This window comes from Bombyx mandarina, chromosome A1 (genome assembly GCF_030267445.1).
Source record: "Bombyx mandarina strain Sakado chromosome A1, ASM3026744v2".
Lineage (NCBI taxonomy): Eukaryota > Metazoa > Arthropoda > Insecta > Lepidoptera > Bombycidae > Bombyx > Bombyx mandarina.
This window is the reverse complement of record NC_143234.1, coordinates 13,436,030-13,461,638: the sequence shown is the minus strand read 5'-3', so window position 1 is coordinate 13,461,638 and position 25,609 is coordinate 13,436,030. Positions and strand designations below refer to the sequence as shown.

Here is a 25,609-nt window from a genome sequence, read left to right as displayed (position 1 = left end):
AGCTTCTCCGGCGGCGAGCTCACGAGGCTAAGCCTGAGAGACTACTAGCAATTTCGCTAGCAAGAGCAGTGCTTCGTTGAAACTACCGCCGGGTCGGAATGGCGATGAAAAGGTCCGCCGAGACACTCAATACATTGTGTCTTTAGGATCTCTGAAGTCTGAAGGACAGTAAAGTAATATACATATATAATCATAGTGCTATGCGGTTAGAGTACTCGATTTAATCAAGGCTTAATGATCACCGGAACTCATAGACTTCAAAATATGAATCCTTGATAGCGTTCATCTTTGGACACGAGTTCAACGTCTCAATTATAATGTACGATGGGAGGGTTCTCCTTAGAATGGATAGTGTGACTGTTTGATAGCAGATATAGGCAGAATGGTACTACCTAGCTGTCCAGACTTACAATATCCCCCTACTGGTAGTACCTTTACTAATTGCTATTACATGAAACTCTTCATCGAGGAAGTCGTTTGTTAATATTTGTTCACTGCATTATTATTATTTTTCTAAAAATTGGTTATTTGTGAAGGGATGTGAGCCTCGATTTTGTCGTTTCGTTTACAAGCACAGGGAATCCTATCATTTAAGCGGCGACGATATGAATATCTGTATGCTTCGACATCCACTTAACATGAGATGGTTCGCCGGTCATCTTATTTTATTTTATTTTTTTATTGCTGAGATGGGTAGACGAGCTCACAGCCTACCTGGTATTAAGTGGTGACTGGAGCCCATAGACATCTACAATGTAAATGTGCCACCCACATGGAGATATAAGTTCTAAGGTCTCAGTATAGTTGTACAGCTGCTCCACCCTTCAAACCGAAACTGCTTCACGGCAGAAATAGACAAGGTAGTGGTACCTACCCGTGTGGACTCACAAGAGGTCCTACTACCATCTGATCATTAATAGAGCAATAAAAAATATAGTTTTACGACAAAAGCAGAATGGTGGTAGTTAATGATAAAAGCCCAAAAAATTCTTAACGGCTTTATTAGTAACTTGGTAACCAGTGATCACTGAAATATGTATACAAATTGATTTGAATATTTTAAAAACATCGTGCAACCAAACAGATTTAAATTATAATAAAATTGTGCAGTGCGTGTCTAGCTTGGACTGTGATAAAATATTCAAATTTATTTATGTCAGATTAGTTTTTTTATGTGAACCAATAAGTTTAATTTGATTTAGTTTGCATTTTTACATCAACTTTGAATATTAATACGTGAAAATAGAAAAATAAATTTAAATTATTGTTTGCCGATGTCCTTTATCTCGAATCCTTTAATGTAAATTATTTTGTTTAATATTATATAGCATTTACTGGTGGTAGGACCTCTTGTGAGTCCGCGCGGGTAGGTACCACCGCCCTGCCTATTTCTGCCGTGAAGCAGTAATGCGTTTCGGTTTGAAGGGTGGGGCAGCCGTTGTAACTATACTGAGACTTTAGAACTTGTATCTCAAGGTGGGTGGCGCGTCTACGTTGTAGATGTCTATGGGCTCCAGTAACCACTTAACACCAAGTGGGCTGTGAGCTCGTCTACCCATGTTAGCAATAAAAAAATTTAGTCTATAGATTAAAATAATGTTGTTTTTTGTGAAATCACGGGAAATTTTTAATTAAATGAAAAATATAGAATTTAATGGACATCGAATTCTGATATCAAGCGCTGGTATCAAGTTCAATTAAATAAAAATTGTAAGGCAGAGATTTGCAAATAAAACTTATTAAGTATTTTAATTTAATTATGTAATTTGGCTAATGACTCTCTGCTAGCACTCAGGTAGTTTATCAAAATCTATTAGGGATTAGGTCGATACGGAACTAATCTTTCACTGAATGAATTTTTTTTTATCCAAATTACGGTTCATTGACACCTTTTTTTTATATTACCTAAAATGCATTAACATACCAACTGCAACCCAAAGCGTATTTGTAGACCTCAATCACTTTAAAACATTAGAACGATCATGCCGCCCTTTAGATCGGAACGAATAATTGTTTAGTAACAAACAATGATTCTATCTCCCTAAGTAAATCTCAACTTAATTTACGAATAAATTAGATAAGTATGTCACCTTTGTGACTCGCATCAAATTATGCCAACGTTGCCCACTGAATTTCTCGCCCGATCTTCTCAGTGGGTCACAATTCCGATTCGGCGGTAGATTCTGCGAAGCACTGCTCTTACTGTGGCTAGTGATAAAAAATTCTCTCAAGTTGAGCCCGTGAGCTCACCTATCCATCCGGGCGTAGCTGAAATAACCTTTTAGGCTACTAGCAAATGGTGAGGGGAAAAAAGTATCTTGAAAATTTGAATTGTATTCCTAGTGCGTTTTTAACTATTATTGAATATTTTCATCACACTGCTGATAGATAATGAATTTCGTTACTTTGTTGTAAGGATCAAGATATTGGACTTTAATTTAAAACAATCAAAATTGGTATTAACTAATACATTAACTAATACATTATGCATATAATTTTTATAAATCACCAGACAGAAAACCTTTTATTGCTTCGATTAGGACAACTTCGAACAAGAAACGATTTTAATAACAGTTTTGTTTTATGTAAAACGCTCAAACATAAAACAAAATATTCAAAGGGAAATTTAAATTATCAATAAATTAGGATACTTATTACCATGCTATTCGCCACGAAATTCCTCCATAACCGGCTCATTAATGAAATACCAGTTAAAAAAAAATTATTAAAGAAAAACTATCGTCAACGATAAAGTAAATTTAGTGGTGACATAAAAATGGATGCCTTTAACAGATTGAAGGTTAATGGAGCCTACCTACAAAATTACACAATAAATATTACAAATATATGATTAATCTTTACAATGCGGTGTACGAAAGTAGGCGTTCACTAAGCAGATCAGGTTGCCGTCCGTTTTACATAATGTGTAAATATAGTAAGAGACTTGCTAAAATGCACATAGTTCAGGAAACTGGTATTCCAAGCTTCAGAGATTAGAGAATAGAGTTAATGTACACAATTCGCGAACACCTATCCGAAATCCAGGTTTGAATGCGAATGTAATCAATTTTCATAACGATCGAATGATCGCGTGCGACAGTTGACCTCACTGATGTCTTTTGACTTAATTGTAATACATTGCGGCTAAAGGACCAAAAGACCAGAAAGGACCATTAGATAATTATTATTTTATTTATTTCAATTGTTGCCAGATGAACCGCTGATTTTGAGAAAAATAACGCTATAGTCCGATTTTTATGGTGGGGCTTGGGGGAAGCCTATGTCCAGCAATAGACGTCTGTGGGCTTATAGAAATAGAAACCCCCCATAGTCAGTATCTTTGTGTTCAAGATGAGTTCGCCTGTGTATTTTCATTTCTTCAACCTCAGTTAAGGTCTGCTTTTCTAGAAAAACTCAGCAATTGCTGTATAAGCTCAGCACTATAAGCTCTCAGCAATATAAGTCACATATAATTATGTAAGCCATTATTAATACTTTTTTTATTTATTTTACCAATTTCCATGTTTTTGCTTTAACTGTGAAAACAACACCCAATCTAACTCTTTCAGAAAATGATGTATTTCCCCGACTCACCGCCACCCAAAAGAAGTATAAAAAATCGCCTCAAACGTTTGAACCTTTTTTATATTGCTTTACAAACAACATTTTTAATATTACATCATCTTTGAGTATTATGTTCTTATGACTCATTCGTGCCGAAATGGTTAGCTGAGCGTTGATCATTAATAGAAGATTCTTGTATAACTTCTTACATGTAATATCACGAACAATAGCTCAATGGAACAGATCATTGTTGGATTTGAACTTTTGTATGTAATTATTTGTGAATTTGTAATCTCAAGAGCATCGTCGTGGGGTAGGCGAGATCACGTTTTTTTTTTAAATCATAACTAACATTAAATATTTAATATTCGACTACACAAGATGCGCTTATGTGGTGCTTCGTGACTATTCGGATGGCAAACAAAAGGTTAAAGATAAATTGTCATCCATAGCCCACTGCTGCGACTCCTGTATGATCAGGACTACAGTGGTGATCAAATCAAATTATTTAATAGCGAAGAAACCCCCCCCCCCCTATAGATAGACATAACACAAGGAGAGTAGTAAAACTCACACCAAATCTCTATGTGGCATGATAAGGCGACATTTAACACTGATGGAATCTGTGTTTCATGTGTTTGATTTCGTGGCCCATCTGTTTTTTAGCGGCTACCACAGTCTATTGAGTTCACAAACCTTTCATCCTCCAACACAAACGATTCCACTCCACCTTGCACTCTCACACCCGACGTCCGATCTCCACTCGGGGTTAGAACTATCAGAGTAGGAGGGCTCTCGCGGTCAAAACTTCCTTCCTTAATTCATTAGTAATGTCCAATTTAAATTCGACTACAGACTTCAGCAGGAAACGTTTTCCGACGGCTTATTTCCGATCCGAACTGATGTTATATTTCAACAGCAATCAGAGTCTGATCTTATTTATTTGAGGTCTGCGATTTTCTCCATCCACAAAAATGCTGTATACGCTAGTAATGCTGATATATATTCACTAGGCGTTAAGTGATATTGTAACCTTCCAGTTTGTCGAAGACACCACACCCAACCTTGATGTCTTGAGTGAGTCGCGATTCTAGTTCAGGTTCTTTCATGAAGCAGTTGCAGTCAAATTCTTAGATAATTTTTCACCACCTGGCCAAGCCACCTAGTTCGACCATTTAAACCGTACACAGGAAACTCACCTCGCAAAAAATTAAGTAACTTAACTTTGACAATGACAATGCTATCATCACCTTATACAGATGATAAGAAATATGTCGTATATTTAGAAAAAAAATTATTAACCACCTGTGGGATTAGAACCTTAGTAAAGTTGCATCGCTCGATACGAATATACGGAGCGTGTTCACTTTTGAAAAGATTCACTTTTTTGAATATTACAGCACGTTTGTTGACAATGATAAAAAACCTTTCGTAATTTAATTAATATTTCCTACCTATGCTGATAGCCTTGAGAAGCTATTTCAGCTTCACTCTAACGTGTAGGTGAGCTCACGGGGCTCAAACCGGAGTATTACTAACACTGGCTACCACCGGATCGGAAACGCGACCCACTGAGAAGATCCGGCGAGAAACTAAGTGGGCTGTGTCTATGGGTTAATTCGCTCGTCGAGCCCTTCGTCGCAAGTGACGGGTTCAACAAGCACGGTGACCGGTGCTTGTGGTACCTAAAAACACCGTTAATGGATCGGGAAGATCCGCAATGACGTGTTTTGGGCGATGTCGACTGTTTACCATTCGGTCTACAGGATCGGGTATACAGTTTCCAGTGGTCACGACAAGAGGGTTCTCATGTCGTGCCGCCTTCTCAAAGTGGTGCAATAAGGTCATTAATGATTAGATGTATAATTTCTTCAACAAATTTCGAAGGGCCTCACGAGGTACCCTATTTATCATTGCCGCTAGTCAATGATGCATCTCATTGTTTTAGGCCCCGTAATAAATCAGGTGCATTAGTGACGTCACGCGGGTCGCTGCAGCTGAAGCTATATAAAGACTCGCGCTGTGAACTCGCGCGAGTCGGATGACACTCGCGCACGCACTGTGACCTGACCGAGTGAAACGCCGCCGAACATTCTGAGAATACGTAAAAGTGTGTGTGCAGTAGTAGTAGTGTTGGTGTGAACTTTTTTTTTTATTTCTTGCCAGGTGAGATTATTTATAGATAATACAAAAAAAAAAATTAACAAAGAGGTTGTTATTTTTTTTTTGTAAATTTTTTCTTATAAATTTATGTGGTTTATCGAAAGGAAAACTTACATTGGGTGCGCCGTTCAAAAGACTTCAACGCGCGAACAAATCAAGCTTATTACACATTAATGCATGCGAATGGACTTTTTTTTTTTAATTAGATTGCAGATTAAATACAAAACAACAAAAACATATTCGATAAATTATTCAGTTCATATAATCATGAAGCCGGTTTCGGCTACTTTTTTGTTATTATTATTTTAAATTTAGTAAATATTAATTATCAAAATAATTCAATAGTTATTGACTACAGAGTACAGTCGAGTAATAAATAATTTTCGGACAGACTTTTCGCTTGATTTGTGAATTGAATGGTTAGTGACAGCAAAGTTCAATGGTAAATCCTGGACAAGTTCGTTCTGAGAGACATTTTAAATTTAGAATAAAAACTTTGACCTGGAACCGATGACTTTGAAACGTTTATTATTATTATTATTATTACATAATAGACGCGACTCCCGGTTTGACCCGTGTTAAGTTTTTTATCCAGATAATCTGAAACATTTTCCCGGGATAAAGAGTTACGTGATTCTCTAGTCCTTATACAGCTAGTTGATTAGTAGATGCGTTGGTAGGTACGTAAAATCGTTAATCAGCTAACGAAATGTCCTATTTACATTAGCAGATACGGGTCATATCACCGTGATAAAATAATCCTCTATGTTAATTCAGGCTAGAAAGTATCTGAGTAAGAAATGTTTTAAAAAAAAATTTACGATTCAGTAGCAAACAAACATGTAATAAAAATAATTTGTGTTATTACTGGTGGTAGGACCTCTTGTAAGTCCGCATGGGTAGGTACCACCGCCCTGCCTATTTCTGCCTGCGAAGCAGTAATGCGTTTCGGTTTGAAGGGCGAGGCAGCCGTTGGAACTATACTGCGACTTTAGAACTCATATCTCAAGGTGGGTGGCAGTATTTACGTTGTAGATGTCTATGGGCTCCGGTAACCACGTAAAATCAGGTGGGCTGTGAACTCGTCCACCCACCTATGCAAAAAAAAATACAATAAAATTTCTTAAATATATATTTAATGTAATATATATTGAATATAAATTTATATGTTAATAGGTAGTATAGTTTAGAAATTCCTTCATCCTACCGTGACGAGTCTTCCACCTACATCTCAAGGTCTACCATAAAGTAAAACTCAAATTATCATTATCAATACATTAAAAACACACCTCGCATATTTCCATATATCTGCTATAAATGTAAGTTGTATAATAGTGAAGGTATGTTTAAGACAGCTTTATCACTATTTGGGTAATATTTAGAGGTGTTTTGAATATGTTCATCTGGTCTTAAGTGATCAGCGGAGCTCAAAGAGATTACAACGTGAACACCGCTATCATTATTACTGGTGGTAGGACGTCTTTTGAGTCTGCTCGGGTGCCACCCTGTCTATTTCTGCCGTGAAGCAGTAATGCGTTTCGGTTTGAAAGATGGGGCAGCCGTTGTACTATTAAAAGTGTGACCTTAGAACTCATGTCTCAAGGTGGGTGGCGGTATTGACGTTGTAGATTTTCCACCCATCTAAGCAATAAATAAATAAAAATATCACTATGAAACTAGAGAACGAAGCCTTATTAAAATGTGTATAGTAACTATTTTTCCTTGAATTTATCAACCAATGCACTTATTACGCTCTTTTCGGCGTGTTTCTTCGCTGACTGATAGATAATACCTAAGGCATTAAGTTTGCAGATTCATATTAAGCCGTATGAAGTGGAATAAAAATTAATATACGTCATATCCGGGTCACGATTACAGTCTTAAAAATACATAGACGTTGAATCCGTAAACAGTAGTAGGATAGAATAAAACAAAACTGGCAAGCAGACTCTGCTCTGTCCCTTCATTGAGGTGTTCAGAGTTATCCTGAGAACTGTGTTGGCTCAATTAATACATTGTAAATCTATTATTAAACTAAATATTAAGAACATTACCTTCTACCCCGGTTTCTAATTATTACCTCACAATGAGTAGTCATGAGCGTGATAATATTGCCAGCCGCTCTGACATATTTTTACTGGTGGTAAGACCTCTCGTGAGTTCGCGCGGGTAGGTACCACCACCCTGCCTATTTCTGTCGTGAATCAGTAATGCGTTTCGGTTTGAAAGATGGGGCAGCCGTTGTAACTATACTGAGATCTTAGAACTCATATCTCAAGGTGGGTGGCGGTGATGTGGTAGTTTTCTATGGGCTCCAGTAACCACTCAACACCAGGCGGGCTGTGAGCTCGTCCACTCATCCCACCGTATATAGACGGTCGCTTAAATCGAAGCGCATATGAACATAGACATGGAAATACTTTATCGTGTTACAATGCATCTTATCTTCGATTTCGGGGAAGCGTTGAAGTTACACAAGGTAGAAAGTGCAGTGCGAACCAGACCCGGGTCGCGGGGCTCCGCTTCTTCATTTTCCGTCCTATTACTTAACTATATAGTAGTACACAGAACGCTCTACGTAAATGTTGCATTGATGAGAATTCTTAGTTCATAAACGCGTCGTGTCCGAAACATCGCAATCTATTGTTGTGGGTTTTGAATAGGGTTGACGCGTTCCCTAATTTTTTATAGAAGGAAAATCTCGAAATTGTAAGATGATATAAAAAAAAATTTATTGCCTAAATCAAATCAAATCAATACAAAAAAAAAAAGTATTCAACATAAATGAAAGTACATACTTGTTGAACGTCAAAAAGAACTACCGCCAATTCATAAAAACTAGCCTCCGTCCTGAGAAGAACTGGCAAGAAACTCAGCGCGCATATATTTTTCTTAAACATTAGATTTTTTTTAAATATTCATTTTTTTTTTTTTATTTATTTATTTAATATATTTTGTACACACAGCTGTTAGAAAAGAAACGTCAATAAGGATACAGAGTACAAGGGCACTACTTATTTCATGCTGAAATCTCTTCCAGTAGGCCCGCAAAAGGAAAGAAGAATTAAGAATACAAACCTAGTGCATACAGTAAACATTACATATAATAATATATACATATTACAAGATACAAAACAATATATATACATACAAATACACACACACATACAAATATATAACATACACACATATACTTACTTTATATTATAATACATTATACAAATATATATAATTTATTTAAGATGGTAAGGATAAATAATGTTCCTTAACAGATTTCTTGAATGCTGCTATGGTTTTGCACGCTCGTATGCTTGGAGGGAGGGAATTCCAAAGTATAACTGCTTGTACAGAAAACGATTTTGCGTAAGCATGTGTTTTATGAACAGGGCAATTGAGGAGAGTTTTAATGTGGGTTCTACAAGGAGCAATGGAGGGACGGGCATAGGTAAAGCGATCACGTAAATATTGTGGGTAGTTAGGATTATGTAGGATATTAAATAGGAAGCACAACATTCTAGTATTTCTGCGGAAACGGACTGGGAGCCACTTGAGCTTTTTGCGAAATTCAGAAATATGATCATATTTTTTGAGACCAAAAATAAAACGGATGCACAAATTTTGCAAACGCTCAAGCTTATTGAGAAGCTCCTCAGTGGCATCCAAGTAGCAAGCATCAGCGTAGTCCAAAATGGGTAAAATGAGACTATGGGCAAGAGAAATTTTAGTTTCCAAAGGCAAAAAATATTGGAGACATTTGAGTGAATGGAATGCAAAGTTAACATTCATCATTTTTACAAGGAGTATTATAACGTAACAATTATTGCAATATTGAAATGCCCGGAGCGAGCAACTCATTCCCACTTTGTGCAATCTTCTAGATAATCATTGACTTTATAGTAAGCTTTATTGCACTTAGATTGGTGGACGAGCGCACAGCCCAACAGGTGTTAAGTGGTTACTGGAGCCCATAGACATCTACAACGTAAATGCGCCACCGACCTTGAGATATAAGTTCTAAGGTCTCAAGTATAGTTACAACGGCAACCCCATTTTTCAAACCAAAACGCATAATGCTTCATGGCGGAAATAGGCGTGGTGGTGGTACCTACCTGTGCGGACTCACAAGAGGTCCTACCACCAGTAAATACATATGATAGAACATAATAATAATAATAATATTTGAAACTTTCATTAGACCTTATAACAAAAGACTAAAAAATTGTGATGGGTGGTGGAAAATTGTGGTGAATTATGATCTGAATTTTATATCTAAAAAGTCAGTAAGCAGTTTTCTAAATGATTCTTGTCTACCTCATGGTTGTCTGGAAGAAATCGCTTTTAGCGATAAGACCGCCAATTGTACTTTTATCGCATTGAAAGTTTAACATTGTTTTGGTGTACAATAATGAATACTCTCTCTCTCTCTAAGCTGTATAAATAGTATAAACCTAATGAATCCAAATATTAGTCTACTTAATAACCCCTGCAGGGCTCCGTAAAACGCTTCTGAACGTCCTTGTGAAAAAACCGTTACCAAAATTCGCAGTAGCCTCAAAGAGATTTCTATGAATTCGTAATAAAAAAATATTTTGCAAATATAAATTCGGTGCTGATTTTGGGTAATCATTTTAAAGGTACAATTTCAAATAATAATAAAAAAAACTCTCTATTGAAGGTACAATTTTAAACAATATAAAAAATTTAAAAAATCTTCAGAGTGTCAGCCCTACAGCCCTATCTATCATCTCCCGAGTTACCTTAACAAGTTGCTCGATTCGGCTCATAGTCGAAGATTTTTAAATCTTGACCCCTTTGTTTTTCTCTGAGGTCGACTGCTACTTACTCTAAGGATGCGTTTCCTATCCAGATCAAGATAATCAAATAAAAACAATTACGAAATATATACTCAGAGGTGGAACGTTGAAGGTCGCATTTTAATTGTTACGCTAAATAAATAGAATCTTAAAACGGTTTGCTATTTAATACGCAGTTGATACATTAGCAAAAATATTAATGGTAAAGTCATAACGATTTGTCAATGCTTGCGGAGGTCTAATTTATTGCGAAAACTTTATTTATATTTAATTTTAGATCGGTTTTTGAATATTAGGTCACTCGAACAATAATTAGTACCATAATTTGCATTGTAACAAATGAGAAGCCTATCTTCCTATCTCTGAAGCAATGACGGTCTCAAGAGTATGTTAAAACAATAAAACAAAACAATATAATGTTTCGAACTATAGTCTCAAAAGCTGTCGTGGTTTTACCTAATGGTATTAACTCTAACCCTTACTCTAACCCTAACTCAGGCCGACCCATCTGCAATAAAACAGTAGATTTTCCAATTACGAATAAAATAGTTATCTATACTAATATTATAAAGAGGAAAGATTTGTTTGTTTGTTTGTTTCGAATAGGCTCCGAAACTACTGGACCGATTTGAAAAATTCTTTTTCCATTAGAACCCGACATTGTCCCTGATGAACATAGGCTACTTTTTTTCATTTTTTTTTATTTTTTTTTTTTGTTTCATGTGTGTTTTAATGTTTCCGAAGCGAAGCGAGGGCGGGTCGCTAGTGTAGGATATATAACAAGATCGTCGTGGCCTAAAGGTTTATGAATTCCTCGTGGCCTAAAGGATAAGACGTCCGGTGCATTCGTGTTGAGCGATGCACCGGTGTTCGAATCCCAGGCGGGTACCAAATTTTCTAATGAAATACGTAATCAACAAATGTTCACGATTGACTTCCACGGTAAAGGAATAACATCGTGTAATAAAAATAAAACCCGCAAAATTATAATTTGCGTAATTACTTGAGACCTTAGCACTTATATCTCAGGGTGGGTGACGCATTTACGTTGTAGATGTATATGGGCTCTAGTAACCACTTAACACCAGGTGGTCTGTGAGCTCGGCCGTCCATCTAAGCAATAAAAAGAAGATTGTTTCATATCTACATAATATGCATATATGTAAATTACTTAAATAGATACTTGTGTTCGCAGAATCATCGAAATTAGACCGTGATCGCTAATACCTCAAAATTTACATTAATACGATACCGATATGTTATAGTTACTCTTTTGTTTTATAAAATTTAAACCAAAGTTCGTCGAAAAAATCGTTGATAAACCATCTAGAGATTTCAACGTCATATCTCTAGATCCGTGGCAGTATTCACGATCTCTATTGGCTTAAAAAGCCATTAAAATACTGTCGCGAGCTAATCCATATGTGGTTTGTTATTTTTTCGTATTATTGTTCGTATTCGGGATATTATACTCCGAACATATAAAAGTCAAGCACACCAACTCAAAAATATCTATAATGTGTACAATATTAAAATATAAACCAAAAGTAAAGTAATCAACGCTAGGCACTGGAAGACACAAATTAAAACTAAAATTACGTTATTACATTCAACTTAAATCGACGCGCGCGAATCTCGTTGCATGACGTCACGGGACACCTGCGCGTTCGGGAACTCCGATCGCGACCGATGACGCCCGAGTACGACCGAATGTTGCACGCTACACATACATGTAATAAAATAAAACATTGATTCCTTTAAGTATTCGATAGGCACGCAGTGTAAAAAAATTAGCCTTGTTCGCTTTCCATTGCGGCCTCATAAATTATGATATAATTCCAACCATGCTACTTTTTTTTGTAGTTCTGGAACGATTACTTGACACTGTATCCATTATTTATTTTTTATTTATTTATTTATTTGGGAAACAAACAGTACAATTATGTGATACGTCTTCCAACAAAAACTCTTTCGCAATACAGATTGAGTATTCCACGCATTATGTTCGTATTTGTAAACAATGAGACGGCTATTAATGCACGGACATACCGTCGTTTTGAATCACTCTCATACATTCAATGTGCCGACCTACATGACCGAGATTCAAAAAGTCGAGATTGGAAAATTATAATCGCGTATTCAGCTGTTTTTTTTTGTGGTTTGCTGCTACCGTCGTAGTTCAAATATGAAAAGAACTTATTACGCGTTATTATATCTTCTTTAAGAAATAGAAATATGTGTCTCTCTTATGAATGAATGAGTGGCACCTGTGACAGAGAAGCTGAGGAGTGCGCGTTTGGGATGGTATGGACATGTGATGAAACGAAATGAAAATGAGGTTGTTAAGAGAGTGTTAACTATGAATGTGGAAGGATCTAGAGGAAGAGGTAGACCTAAGAAGAAATGGATAGATTGTGTGAAAGACGATATGGGTAGGAGTGGAGTGAGCGAAGAAACGGTATATGATAGAAGAGTATGGAAGGAGCAAACATGTTGCGCCGACCCCAGGTGACTGGGAGAAGGGCAGGATAATGATATGTCTCTCTTATGAATGTAATTGGTTTCTGGGTTTTTAAGTGGCATAGTAAAAGAAAAAAAAACGCGCTTAAATTATAAACAGAACTAATTATTAATGTCATATTTGTCATAAAATTAATGTATTGTCACCGAATCTTCATCATTTGATCATTTTTAAGATAATCGGACTTCTTGAAGTTGGTGAATATGCGTTCAAAGATTACTTTACATACATACATACCAAGCTAATAAAATTATGCTACAAAGCGATACCGTTTGGTGGTAGGACCTCTTGTGAGTCCGCACAGAAAGGTACCACCACCCTGCCTATTTTCAGCCGTGAAACAGTAATGCGTTTCGGTTTGAGGGGCAGCCGTTGTACTATAAAAACTGAGACCTCAGAACTCATGTCTCAAGGTGGGTGACGGCATTTACGTTGTAGATGTCTATGGGCTCCAGTAAACACTTAAAACCAGGTGGGCTGTGAGCTCATCCACCCATCTATGCAATAAACAAAAAAAAGTATAGGCAAGAAATTAAAAATCACCCACCAACAAGTAAACACTTGTTCGGCTTTAAATTGAAGTTACAGAGCCAGTACAACGTCTCTTACGAATTAATTAAGCGGATTTGAATTTTTAATTACTCAGAACCATAATACAATAGTTGAGTGGAACGAAGCGGTGTTCGTAAAAATAACTTTCTCCCTTGAAAATCGTAAGTGGAACTAAACTTATTGCATTTCCATTTTTGTTGTGTGGACTCAGCGAAACTTCGTCGGACTGTCCATAGTATAAAATAAAGCTACCCACAAAGAAAAAAAAAAAAATATTGTGCTTCCTTCTTACCTTGATGGGATTCATCAATACGATCATTGCTTACGACAATTTTGACACACACACACACACATAGGGACATAATGATAACGTCTCACAGTCAAGCGTGTAGTCAAAGTACAAGATGTCATTTTCCAGTTCCCATTACAACCAATATCAGATAGTTTCATTCGTTGTTACCGTAATAAGTCAAACCGATCAGTGTTCTATCTTTAACATTGCCTTGTTAGTTGGAGATCCGTCGTCACCAATGGGATGAGATATTTGGCCCTATATTCTTTCCCAAGGTCAAAAATGATTTCCAAAAAAATGTTTGTAAAAATCGTTCCGTGACTGTGGACAGTGAACTTAAAAAAGTAGTAAATAATAGACTTATATTGTATAGTATATAATAGAGAACGTTATATTATAGAACTATATTTTATCCAAAAATCTTTAAAATTAATTTTTATTTTCGCAACATCAGTGATCAGGCTCTAATTCTGATCCTAATTAATCTCTATCTAAATATGAAAATTCGTTAAGTGCTTTCAGAGGTATGTGCGAATGATCAAGCAGACGGAAAAAAAGATTATGATACATACCGATTTATATAATAATATGACCTATATTCTTCTTCTATAGTCTATATATATAACAATGAATTGCTGTTCGTTAGTCTCGCTAAAACTCGAGAACGGCGGGACCGATTTGGCTAATTTTCGTCTTGAATTATTTGTGGAAGTCCAGGGAAGGTTTAAAAGGTAGATAAATATAAAAATGCTCGGAATTGAATAAAAATAACAATTTTGTTTTTCCTTTAATATATCCCCCGTCGGACGAATTCCTTTTGTTTGTTTTAAGTTTATTTTATACAAAATTTTAGGTCTTTTATTTATCGATTGAGGCACTACGAAGTCTGCCGGGTCAGCTAGTAATAATATAATTCTTCTTTGGTTACACACCGAATCGTACTGTTTTATTATAATGTATTGATTTTCGTTCATTTTAATGTTCGATTTGCCCAGGAATTATTCTGAGAGACTGCAGAAAATTTAAAATACACCGTACTATTTCACTGATGATATTATTCGTAATTAGTTATCAAAGCTTTGTAAGCCCGTTGTAAAAAAAAACACGAAATTGGCATTCGATTTGATAGAGCTCAAACATTCATTAACATAAAAAAAATAGTAGCATCGTACGTTCGTAAAAAAATAAACGTTCAATCGGATTATATAGTGTTTTTTAATCTTATTTGTTTGCTTTTCGAAAAACGGTTTTACTATGAATAAGAACATAAATTAGTACCTAGTTTTCTTTATTTTTATCTTATCTTATACCTTTAAACGAGCAATTCTTGTATATATATATGATCTGAATCTCGGAAACGGCTCCAACGATTTTCATAAAATTTAGTATACAGGGGATTTTGGGGGCGATAAATCGATCTAGCTACGATTTATTTTCAGAAAATGTTGTATTATTCGTATTTTCAATAATCAACTTTATCGATAATCAACTTTATGACTCTTCCCGACAACTATTGGCGAATAATAACACTATTTTTCTAAATTAAGAGCAACTAACTGCTTTAAATACACAACAAAATGGCGTTATAAAAAAAACGAGCAAAGCTCGGTCATCATCTAGTTTAACTTAAGTAGACACATTTCTTTTATTTATAAAATTCATACAAACCTATAGTTTTCGCAAAACATGTGGCAACTCTAAACGATCTTTGTTTCTTTTTAAGGCATCGATTTATCTTTTTATTGTCTCAGAGCTTTTAAGTTTCCGTTACGGTTCGGACGACCTCCAGACTCTAGATGTATAATAAATTAGCTTAAAATCACACACAAAAAGAAGCTTTGTTCGACTCGAAAGCTAAAACGTCGCGGCTATGTAGCTTCGGTTACGTTATCGGATATAATTTATAATAATAATTATAATGGTTTTGCTAACGTTTCATAATATGTCTTGACAATCGAATTTATCATCTGTTACCATCTGTTTATCATCATCCCTTAACACTAGGTGGGCTGTGAGCTCGTCCACCCATCTAATCAATAAAAAAAAAGTGGTAAACGCTGTATATGGACAAAAGTTCATTACGTCCTGAATTCTAGTCGTGGTCGAGGCGATTGGCCAACCCCACGTGGGGGCTACGGACCGTCGAGGCGGTTTACCCGGTCTTTGATGACTGGGTGAATCGTGGCGAGGGACGTCTCACCTTTCGTCTGGTGCAGGTGCTGACCGGGCACGGATGCTTCGGGAAGTACCTGCGCCGGATAGGGGCTGAGCCGACGACGAGGTGTCACCATTGTGGACACGACCTGGACACGGCGGAGCATACGCTCGCTGTCTGCCCCGCTTGGGAGGTGCAGCGCCGTGTCCTGGTCGCAAAGATAGGACCTGACTTGTCGCTGCCTGGCGTCGTGGCGTCGATGCTTGGCAGCGATGAGTCATGGAAGGCTATGCTCGACTTCTGCGAGTGCACCATCTCGCAGAAGGAGGCGGCGGGGCGAGTGAGGGAAAGCTCTCCTCACTACGCAGAAACCCGCCGCCGCCGAGCAGGGGGTCGGGACCGGGGTCGTATCCGTGACCTGGCCCCCTAAGAGCTAGGGGTCCCACCCGTTTTGTGCGGGGAGAGACCCAGACGTGGGGTGGCGTGCTTGCACGCTCACCCGCAATAGGAAGCCGGGTGATGGCAGACCGCGTTCCCCCGACCGCTCTGGGGGAAGGTGTAACGCGGCGCCATCAAAGCGGGCTCTCGGCCCGCTGAACGAGGGAACCGGTGGTCGTGTCGCTGGCGGCCACCGGTCCGGCGTCCGTGGGACGGTGGGATGGATGTAATGTGCTCTGCGTCAACCCTGTCCCGCCGTTTCAATAGCCCCGACTGGGCTCCGGCCCGGTCCGAGGTAGGGCGCCGGTTGTGAGCGGCAGGAGTTTTTAGTGAGGTTCAACTCCCACATACCCCACCTGCGGCGCGGGTGGGGATCCGGCGATTTTCTCCTGTGGAAAAAAAAAAAAAAAAAAAAACGTCCTGAATTCTGAAGGCTGAAGGGCTCTAAGGTCTCAGTAGAATAGAACTTTCATCCAGTCTGAAGCCTATCCCCAGTGCGGATTCTGGTGTTCGAATGCCACTCCCCCAGATTCCATCTCTTCTAAGAGCGATACTCTCTGCGAACAACCAGCAACATTCTAGCCTCAATGGTTATTTATACCAATGAGAATCCTATTACACCGATAACAATCGACTACTTGACTTGCTTTTTTAAATTTATTCTTTTTTATATTCGCTTGTTTTAATCATTCTGCGATCGCATAAAATGTCAACATTTATTCTTTGTTTTTATATTAACAAACATTTTTCTAATCTATTCCGTTTTTTATTAATTAATTCGTATTAAAATTGTTATTTATTTAACACTTTAACGAGCCATTTGACATTTGTGATAATAATTATTTATCATTAATGACTTAGAATGAGTATTTCGATTTTATAGCTGTAAAACCTGAGTCTTAATGAATTTTCGTTTGGAGATAAATCAAAATGTAGCAACAGAAAAGAAATCGTTGTCAAAGGCTCATCCTTTCAGTCATTCGCTTGATAAAACGGGAATAAAAAAGTATTACTCATTATTACTGCTTTATTAAAGGGATTTTATGACCTGGTAACTAAGACCTTTAAGTCAAGTCTTATTTTAATTGTAATGAAAACTTTTTTTATATGAAAAATGAAATGAAAAGAAAACGAAATGAAATGAAATTAAATGAGATGAGATGATTATGGTATGAAATAATATAATCTCAGTAAAATGGTGGTCGTTCCCTGAGATTTTTTCAGTAGACTTTTTGGAGGATCCCTAGAAGTTACGTTCAGCGGCTTTGTTTCATTTTCCCACATTTGTGCACTCTCACAGACACTAAGCAGTTAATAAACCACCGTTATTACATATTTAAACCTGAAGAAACACTAAATAGACAAAATAAAACAAATCACACAACTTTAATCCTCGCGTTTCCGCCAAAAACTCTCCATTATTGATGCTTACGCGTATTTTGAACAAATTGCTACAAATATCCGTTGCGAAAGATGGGCATGCTCTAAAGTATCATGCAGTTAAGACTTCGCCTAAAGTCTCAAGATTGCATTCACAATCTGCTCAATTAGACCGCAAAAAAAAGGAAAAAGCATCATTATAATGTTTACCGTATTGTATGTTATGTGTATGTTTGCTATGTTTTTTTTTTCAGTTAATATTCGTAGTACAATACTTAAATACCACCAGGCACCGTTGGTTGACCGATATTTTTTTAATTTTTTTTTAAATAAATAAATAAATAAATATTTACTAACAATCACGCCACGTTAACTGGTCCCGTGATAAGTTCGTAAAGAACTTGTGTTACAGGTACCAGATGACGGAAATAAATGTAAGATTTTTATTATACACATACATATATTTAACATACATCCATAACCCTGAAAAAGACATTTATATTTATCATACAAATATCTTCCCTTGGCGGGATTCGAACCCGCAACCCCCTTGTGTAGTGACCATGTCACTTACCACTACACCAGACGGCCGATAAAGAAAGTTTTTGGCATTAGGTCCGCCTCTGTACTCTTGTGTATAAAGTTGAACAAATAAAACTAAATGAAAATTTATAATCTTCCAATCAGTAACGCTTATTCGATTGTCACGCCAATAAAATCCGTTTATAGGCACATTTACTATTTATTACACGGCTCTTTGTATTACGGTTTCGGTGAGAGAGCAAGTGAAATTGTTAGTTGTAAGTTCAAAGGGCAGCCTTGACCAGATTAAGACGGGAATCCGATGCTTTGTTAATTTGTTTATGTACGAAACAACTACATCGCGGTAGGCAGCGGCTTGGCTCTGGCCCTGGCATTGCTGAAGTCCATGGGCGACGGTAACCACTCACCATCAGGTAGGCCGTATGCTCGTCTGCCTACAAGGGCAATAAAAAAAGAAAAAAAAGGAAAAACTATCAAACTTATGTTCGGATCGAAAAAAATTTTTTTTTTCTTGGTAGTGTGGAACCGTGTTGTAAAATACCGCGTAATAGGAGTCTTACCTGCATTCTCAAAACTACAGTTAAATGTAAAGAAGCAGAGTATTAAGTATTTAAAGTTTAAAGAGAATAAGTTCAAAGCAGACATTCTGTTTTAATAGAACATATTAGACATACATTGATATGTATATTCATCTCTTTCCTGCACTATATCTAATTGAAATTACAGCCTCTACACGACAGAGAGGTCTAGATTTTTCTAAATTCAGCTCCAAGGAACATACAGAAAAAGCATATTAGACCTCTTTTCACACTTCAGGTGGTCAATAGAAAAAGTGTTGCTTCTTTTTCGGGGCCCTGCTTAAACTCCCACTTAAAAGTCGAAGACGTATACAATAAATGTCACAATTTAGTTACTATACAATTGAGGTGCCATGACAAAATCGTGAGAAATACATGCAACAAATTCATTATTTTGAAGGGAGATCATCAATAAAAACTATTGTTCTTTAATCACGATGACGTATGTCTGGAAACTTCGATTATTTTCTAAATTCAAATCATGTTGAAAGAGTTGAAAAACTTCTTGCGATCGACCTTTTTGTGAGAACTGATGGTAGGGCGTCTTGTGAGGAGGGGTATGTACCAACGTCATTCCTATATCTGCCGTGAAGGTCGGTTTTAAGGGTGAGGCAGCCGTTGTAGTGTAAAGCTGAGATTTAGAACTCATATCTCGAATTGGGTGCCAGTGGTTACGTTATTGATGTCCATGGGTTCTGGTGACCACTTAGCAGCAAGTTCGCTAGCCCGTCTAAACAATAAAAAAATGATTGGCTAAGATGTATAATAGCTATTCTAAGGGAGTCGGTACTAAATACCAACATAAGCCCACTATATCACTGGTAATTCCTTCACCGTAAGATTGTTTCGTGAGGACATCTTACGTTTACCTTTCCTTAAAAAAAAAGGTATCTATATATTAATACGTGAAGCAAAAACTTTGTACCCCTTTTTACGAAAATTGCGTGGACGGAGGAGTATGAAATTTCCCACGCTTATCAAGACTATAGAGAAGGAGATCAGAATGTTAATATTTTTTTAAATTATGCATAAAAAATACATTAAATCAGTAAAAAAAAACATTAGACACACTACTATTTATTTGACACAGACACGCTTATAGAAATGTGACAATAGCACCTTCTTAATGTTCAAACTTATAATTTAAATTAACTTTGGTCGAGTTTCGACCACTGTGCGACCACTAGTTTAAATAAATACAAAAATAAACTAAAACAAGTGACAAAATGGCTGAAGAATCGAAATATAAAAGCTATTCGTAGGCGAATGTCAGAGGTCGATAAGCGAAAGTGTAGTTACGTGTGCATTGCATAACACATAGTAAATATGAGTTTTATTGCATTCACATGTGTTAAAGCGTATGTGCCGGTGAATAGATCGGTTAGGCAATGTCGTGTGTAGCCCGGATTCTGATGGGTGACCGTTTTTAGATGAATCACGTAGTCTGCGCTTCTACGCGAATCACTAGGTCGGAAACAAACGGACTAAGTTGGCCCAATAACCCAATGGCAAATTTGTAAAACAGATAACCATTTATCGATATCGGTAGTAATCGATAGTATTGGTTACGCAGAATTACGAAAGACAATATTATTATTATTTATTTTTTTAGTTATGAGATATAAGTTCTAAAGTCTCAAGTATAATTACAACGGCTGCCCCACCCTTCAAACCGAGACGCATTACTACTTCATGGCAGAAATACTCAGGGTGGTGGTACCTATCCGCGTGGACTCACAAGAGGCCCTACCACCAGTAATTACGCAAATTAAAATGTGCGGGTAAATTTAACAAACTTATTTACCTACGCATTGTAAGGTTAAAAGCAACCATTTTGGCCAGTCAACACGGAGACGAGGAATACAATTCCTTCGTGTTTATTATTTTGGCATTGTAAAGTATTTAAGCTATAAATGTTTAGCAGGACCAATCTTTGTGGTGAGGCTTGGGGTGGCCTGTGTCCAGCAGTGGACGTCTGTGAGCTGATAGAATAGAAAAATAAAATTGTATTGTTAGAGCATCTACATTATTTATCAGTGGCTGTTTCTGGTCCGACCAGGGCATTGCATTTCTGATTTGTTTTTACTAAATAGATAAACATTTATAGAATGCTAATAAAAGATCGAGGTATTTAATCACGAAATATCACTGTCTCGATGATATCTTTACGACTGTCAAAGCAGGGACCAATTCAGCCACATCACTTACGTGAACTGAAACAAAATGAACCTAATGCGGCTTCCACAATTTACTTTCAAGCTTACAGTGCATTTTAAATGTAAAAATAAACTATTTGTATTTAGTTATAAGTATAGTTATTATTTTACTGTAATTTACGTCATCAAGTGGATATATAGGTAAATGTGGCAGTCGGCCTAGAAGACTTCCGTGAGATCTTCTTTATTGTTAGCATTGTACCATTGACTTTTCGATTCAAATCGATTTTCGTATCGATTAAGCATATAGTGTTATACCACAATACATTATAATAGTCAATTTGAATTTCAATTCATATTTTAATTATTTTTCCTTGAGTTTGTTGTTTTTCAATTCGAATTTAAAAATAAATTCGATCTCATAACATCTTAGTGACATGATCTTTGTATTTTGATAGATGGTAGGTAGTTTTTGAAAACTGTTAATGTCTAGTTTGACATTTCAAAACGTTTTACGAAATTGGTATTCTGTTTATATATGACATTCAAATTCGCGAATTTACGACAATTAAACAGACGAGATCCAAAACTGAAACTATTTAATATTAACTGAAAAGATTTAATATTACTGGACTTAAAAGATTTAATATTAAAAACACTTTATTCTAGCAACGCGCGGAATCGTGCGATTTATCTCTTCCACAGACTATACAAGATGCAAGGGATCCCTTCTCAAAGCCTAAGTCGTAAAAACGTGCTTTTCTAGCTAGAGAAATTATGTTAAATATGTAAAATTATGTAATATTAAAAATGTTAATCTAAAAACAGATGAAGTCTTCAGCGGTTGGCGTCGAAAAAATCACATTGCTTCTGATTTTTCATTGGGGTTTTGTCGCCTCATTTTGGCGCGAAACTAACACGCGTTTGAACTACTCTCAAGTAATACATACATTCCCTTAGGCCATCAACTTGTTTGACGATATAATAAGGCATTATATTATTTATTGGGCTAACAGGTTCGAAGAGTTTACGACCTATCTTCTGCAGGTGTATCTCATACCAAACTTCCAGTCTTACAACAAGTCTAGCTCACCATATGTCCTACAAAGCTCCTCCTCCTCCTCGCGTCGTTTTCTCACTGCTGAGGGTCGTGACCATTATATATAGACAGGATTTTTATATAGAGACAGGATTTATATATAGAGACAGGATTTGTAGGCAGACAAGCATACGGCCCATCTGATGGTGAGCGGTTACCGTCGCCCATGGACTTCAGCAATGCCAGAGGCAGAGCCAAGCCGCTGCCTAAAAAACGCATATTCAAACTTCGGTATAGTAGCAACCCTTGAAGCGGAAATATCAATTAAATACACTTAATATTTTTACTTAAACTTGGTTTAAAGGCCTTATTAACTATATTGTTCAATGACGCGAAGAAACAGCACAATCTTCTTCGAAACAAATATTAAATAATTATAGTTCCACTACAAAAAACAAAAAAAAATCGACGTAACACTGACGGAAGTGTTTCAAGAACACTCTCATATAGGCATTGAAAACGAAAGTTTGACTGGTCATGCTAATACAGTTATACGCTCTGATGCTCTCAAAATAAGAGTCAATATTGATTGATGGTATGACTTGTGAATTATTAAGTATTGAATATACGGTAAGACGATCGTGAATGAGAAAGGTATATTATTATATACATATTTAGCTAATACTAGAAAGGCGTATTTTGAGCTTGCACAGTTGGGATGCCCTGCCTATGTACTATGCCATTGAGGCATAGATCTATGTCTTAAGATGGATAACGGTATTCAAGTTGTGATGCCTATGGGCTCCTATGACCACTGAACACGACGTGGACCGTAAACACTTTCAGCCATATAAACAATGAAAATAAAAACTTTGTGTTTCTGAATTGTGGGTATTTTTAATACGCTTTTATTAGCTTCAGACGTATGTATGTTAGTAACGGAATCTTTGAACATGATTTTGACCCCCTTCAAAACGTTGGATTAACTCGAAATTTGGTATACTTATTAAGGACCGATGACAATTCAATATTAATAACTTTTATTGAAAACACACAAAAAATTTAAAAAATTGAAATTCAACTAAAAAATGAAAAATAAATAATAGTTTAAAAAAACTAACAAAATACGCTTTTACAGAAAATCCAACTAAAAAATAGAAAATAAATTTTAATAAATTTTAATTAAAAATAGTGTAAGAAAAAAAGATTTTATTGTAAAAAAAGCGTGGTTTTTCGCTTTTTTACAATAAGCTCCCACGCTTTATCTTTTAGCATTTTATTAAATATTTATTATTTTTAGCTATATTTAATAAACTTCGGTTTACGTCTGGAATTTTGGAATAAATTAATATACTTGATTAGTCATTAAAGAGATTAGTTTTCAAAACGCACGCTCACCCACTGAGTTTCTCACCGGATTTTCTGAGTGCATCGCGAATCTGATTCAGTGGTAGATTCAGCGAAGCGCTGCTCTTGCTAGGGCTAGTGATGGCAAGTCCTCCCATATTGTACCCCGTGGGCTTGGCTACCAGAGAATACCGGAAAAAATGGAAGCGAATACACCAACGTAAAAATTATAGGACATTAGACAGAGGCTTGCCTATACTCCTGTTAGAAATACCAGGACGTCAGTAATCATGTTTGTGGGTGACGAAGCTTGCTCAACATCAGTATAAGCGTATATTCGTTCGCCTAAATTGGCAAACAAAAATATTAATAATAAGAAAATAATGGGTTTTTAATCTTAATTCATTTAGTCAGCATTTAACACACGAACAGCTGTTTGGTATGAAGCGGGGTCAACAACCGACTTGGAATTTGCTTTAGATTGCGGGTTCACACTAAAATTACACGCTTTATAATTAGTTTCTGTTTATATGACCATAAATACCGTGGACTGCCATGAGAACTAACGTGCCAGTTCTAAGGGAGCTAAACATCCGAAAAAGGCTCTCTGCCATCTGCTGGGAACGTGTTATGAGCTTCTTCGGACACATCATACGGTCTCCCAGACATGAATTAGAGAAGCCCATAATTGCAGGTCTCATAGAAGGCAAGCGCACCGTGGGCAGAACACCAGCTAGATGGTCAGATCTAGCAAGTGAAGCACTAGGTGGTAGTCTGTACCATGCAGTCTATGCCACCCATGACTGAACACTGTAAAGGATGTCACATGTGGTCGCGATCCTTAGCAGTGAGGGAACGAACGATATAGATAGATAGACCATATAAAATGGTTTAATATTCCCTTTTCAGGTTAACTGTCCTCGGATCGCTAAGTATAAATATGAATTTCAAATAACCAACACTAGCCGGCAATGTACGCAATACAAAAATTTAATATCAATCACATAAAATAAAAGACTGTAAATGTAAGAAACAAAATTTTTAAATATCAAGAACAGTAATAATGAAATGAAGCAATATTTTTAGTATATAAACTTAATCCCACGCTTCATTCAGAATTATCTCCTTATATTACATGTGTAATTGGCCATTGTTGTTACAATTCTCGCTGTGAATACGGTTTATCAAATAGACCAATTTTTATCTGTGCTCATCTATTTGGTGTTACCAGACTGGAAATTGTGTCATAATAATATTGTTGAAGTTTCAAATTATTTTTTATCCGTTGAAGGTTACAATTATTTGACTCTGTTGAAAAGTTATTCTGTTCAAAGCTTTTAATTTAGATAGATTAGGACAAATATGGAGGAGATACTAAGCTTGTACGGGTTGATACCGCTGCGATTTCTACTCCGAATATAATATCGATTCAAAGAGTGAATTTCAGGGTTCAATGAACTCTGAAAGAGCAGCGGAATTCAAGTTTTCAAAAATTAGCATTTATTTAGCCTTAATTCTACATTAAATGCCTTGAAATTCCGTAACAACGAAAACAATAATGTATTCAAAGAAATGTCAATTATAAGAGACTCGGAAAAATCTAAGGCGGTAAAATTTTTTTTTAATAATTTGTTTTTCTTTCTTTTGCAGGTAAGGCCTGTTCAAAGTTTGACCGTGAATAAAATTATGTTATCGTAAGTATGATATCGTATCTCACAAATATATATATAAATACAGATAATTTGTTTGTCTTCTTGTTAATTCAGCTTAATTAATGATATCAGAATTTTACAAAAATAAGTCAGATTTGAGCAAAATGGAATGAGAATTTCATAAATTTAATCTACTAAATATTAATTATTAAGGATCATTTAAAACCTTCAGGTCAAATGTTGATAAATTTAAATAAGACCATATCAGAAGCATCATCTTTTAAACAAAAAATCAATCATGAAAATCAATTCACCAAAAAAAAAAACTGAGGTAACACATAAAGAAGTTGAATTGAGAACTTTCCCCTTTATTGAAGCTGGTTAAAAAACACGAGTTTTATTAAAGTAATCACGC

General features: G+C 36.4%; 1 protein-coding gene across 8 annotated transcripts in view; it reads left to right on the top strand.

Moving 5' to 3' along the window:
• The first annotated feature begins 5,604 nt into the window (after positions 1–5,604).
• Positions 5,605–25,609, top strand: part of zye (zona pellucida domain-containing protein zye) — an 84,159-nt gene continuing 64,154 nt past the window's right edge. For all 8 annotated transcript variants that reach the window (XM_089739814.1, XM_089739819.1, XM_089739813.1 and 5 more), the window contains exon 1: positions 5,605–5,730. The gene's annotated coding sequence lies outside the window, so the exon portion shown is untranslated. The remainder of the gene's footprint in view (positions 5,731–25,609) is intronic.